Genomic DNA, 3,798 nt, shown 5'->3' on the forward strand with positions numbered 1-3,798 from the left:
GATGCTGTAATTAGAGGTGTGGAAAGAAAGTCACCTGTCAGCCTGAGGCATGAAGTGATGTGCTACAGGGCGGGTATTTGTAGTTTGTTCATTAGCTCATTACACCCGCCCGTGCTGCACGCTACCTACGACATGCCGAAGGAAAGGGAAGCTCTTCTGTCACTTATCTATAAATTTACCACTCACTTGTGACAGTCGGTTTAACACGTGGGCTTGATGTCTTGGCTAACACTAAACCATGAACAGTTTAACATGAAAAGGGCTACATCTTCTCCTTATTTCAGCCTCGTGTCCTAACAGACCTTTTCTTTTTTCTCTGTGTCTCTCTCTCTCGTATTGTGCTGTGTGGCCTGTGTCAGTAGAGAAATGAATTCTTTGAGGCTGCAACTTCAAACGGCGGAAGAGAGAAAGAAGAAAAGAAAAGAAAGACGAATGAATTGACTCATAAGTTTAGGCTGGAACATGCTGTGCGTTTAGCCAGAGTCTGTTGGAGACTGAACATTTTTATTTATTTATTTATTTATTTACTTATTTTTCATAGGTGGCCTCCTGGAAATCAGATATATTGGCGAATATGTACTTACAAGAACCAAAGTGATTTTTTTTTTTTTTTTTTTTTTGTGGAGTCTAATTCTGTTTCACAAGATGTTTAAAGACTTTGCAAGATATATCCATACAGTATATCAATCATTTCTCCATATTAGTGGATATTAAAATATTTCATTGTATTTTTGTGATAACAATACTTTTAGCAATATGACAAATGTGACAAACGTGCCACAAAAAATATTTTTATTAGTTTAAAAAACATATTATTGCATTTAAAAAAAAAATAATTATGAAATATTTAGCTTGTGAAAATGTATTATAATGTCAAACTTTTAGTAGTAACAAAAAAAAGTCTATGTTTGGTCTGTCTTAAAATAAATACATGTAACAAAAGGAATAAAATTGGTAACATTTCTGGTGAATCCTGTGTTAATAATGCATTATGATGCACTTATAATTCATTATATAGCATACATAATACCTGATAATGATTGTCATATGATTGTATATAAGCTTACAAGTACTTGTGAGTACTGTACATAATGTGTTCAAACAAGTAACTTTAAAAAGACATATATCTCTTAATGCAAACATTGTACATGCTAATGCTTTTTATGCATATATATATTTCTCAAATATCTATTAATGCATAATAATGCATTATGAATACATTATATTTGTAAGAACTACAAAAAATGTACCACAATGATGCACAGAAGTGCAGAATATTTGCTATGTGCATATAAACTGCAAGCAAACAATTATACAATATATACATTTAAAACTACCAGAGCAGGAGCGTCCCTCACTACCTTTCAGAAACTCCTGCAGACAGAGCTCTTAAAAGAGCACTTACTCTCCTAACACCTCTAACTAACTACCTACTAACCTCATTTCCTTCTTCCCTTCCTTTACTCCTTTATCCCATTATTTACCCTTTGACCTCTTTAGGCCCTGACAAAAAAAAAAAACGTTTTTTGGCTTGTACTTGTATGTCCTCTATTGCTAATGTACATCATTATTTGTAAGTCTCTTTGTATAAAATCGTCCACTAAATGTAATATAATGTACTGTAATGTATAATTCAATTGCTGAGTCTGTATTATTAAAAACAATTGCATTACATTGATCCAAAGTCAGATGTTTTTATTGTTTAGTTACTGACCAATTTATAATTGTAATTTATATTTTTTTGTGTGTGTTACAAATAAATCCTAATACCTTTTGCCAAATAAATGGTGGCATGTGTTTCACAGACCCTTCAAAGGTTGTGCTAATTTTCTAAAAGCACGTTTCCCATCATTTAATCTCACTGTAATAAATTAAAATTTCCTTTTTTTTTCCTCTTAGATAATGTAATACATTACTTGTTACTGACTTAAGGATTTCATATTTAATATTCTTATATATTCTGATTATCTGTGCTTGAATCTGTATATAATTTGCCTATGCGAGTTCTACCTACAGCATCTGACTGCACACACTCTGACTGTGGCTGTGAGTACTGCAGTGCATGGTGCAGGAAGAACCATAAACACTGAGTAATCTGCTGAATCATCTAATCAGGTTAGCATGAAACAGATGGATAAAGATACCAGTGCTGAAGAGGATAGAGACACAGTCTCACCTGCTGTAAGCAGAACAGACGTGTATTTCTTCTCGAAACAGCCTTATAAGATTTATATTTTATTCAGAGATATTCTATTTGGAGGCAGCTGTTGGGTGGGGGTTCCAAACAGCAGCAGGCATTCATCATTGTAATCAGCGTAACTTGCAGTACATACAAGGTTTACTGCGATCAGCTGTTTCTAAATAAAGTACTGAAAGAACTGATGGATTCTCTCTTGTTCTGCTAAACTGGTACAGATCTACTTTTTGTTGATGAGTAAAGTATTGCCATTACAGGAAGTCAATTAGTCTTATTAGTGGAATTATATTTGGGTATTTTTATTAGGAAAAACTGTACAACAGAAGGATTATAGCCTATAGTACAATATTACATACCCAAAGTATGCATACAAATGAATATATTGTTGAGCATAGATGCATACACATTTTTCATATGAAATCCTGCAGCATATATTCCCTCAGATATTGCAGCTGGGCAAGTAGATCCTGCACTCTCTGAAACTAGCATCCCAGTTTGTGTCACTCCTGGATACCTGTCTCTTCCACATTTAGCTCTACCTGTGATCTTTGGTGAGCCTCCAGACAGGAAGCTCATCACCAGAATATTGATTACACCTGTTCACCCACCTATATATATATATATATATATATATATATATATATATATATATATATATATATATATATACACCTTTACTTCGCTCACTCCTTGCCAAGTATTAATGGTTATCCTCTCTACAAAGCATTTATTCCTTGTCTGTGTTGGTTTTTCCAACAATCACGACCCTGTTTTTGTGTATCTTCAACTCTGATTTTTGCCTGCGCTTCATTATTGCCTCACTGTGTATGATCCTTGGACTGATTTTCGTTTATGGTATGTTTATCCTCTTTAGCTGCTGTTTACTGCTATTGACCTTGCTCATTTTGACCACCCATTTGACCAACCATCCCTCTTCTTAATTCAATAAAGTATTTAATTTCTTATTTGAGTCCTGTCCAATCATGACAGCTGGTCTCATAAATGCTCAATTGGCTATAAATCAGGACCAGGCAGTTTTCCATTCCTGGAAAATGTTTGCAGTGTTTGGGTGAGCACTGTCCTGCTGAAAATTACCAGCTGGAAGCCCAGCTATGAGATGCAACAAATACATGCAAGGATTTACAGCATTAAATCATTGCATTACATCATTTTTTACTAAATTAAAACCAGACATGTCTAGGATTATGCAAGAAAATTTGCATTTTGCTCATGGTATTAAATCAGTTTTCTCATGTTTACATGCTTCATGGTTTTAGATAGCAGACAGACTGGTTTAGGGATTCTCCTGGTGAAAGATCTTTGGATTTTATGCATAATTACAGGACAAAAAGTTATGCAGTGTGAAGGGAACAGCTATGTGCACAAGGTGTAAGAACCCTGTTGTGTTGTGAACCTGTAGTTGTGTTCAGTGGAAGACTAATAATAATGGGGCCTCTTCTTAACAGGCTTAGCAGGTGCTCTGATGGTGCTGTGTATGCTTGTATGTCATTATACATTATTATAAATAACTGGGCAGGGTCTGAGTTTGAAACAAGCAATTAAGTAGACAGCAGCTTTATTGTAGTCAGCTTTTTGGCAGC

This window comes from Astyanax mexicanus, chromosome 15 (genome assembly GCF_023375975.1).
Source record: "Astyanax mexicanus isolate ESR-SI-001 chromosome 15, AstMex3_surface, whole genome shotgun sequence".
Lineage (NCBI taxonomy): Eukaryota > Metazoa > Chordata > Actinopteri > Characiformes > Acestrorhamphidae > Astyanax > Astyanax mexicanus.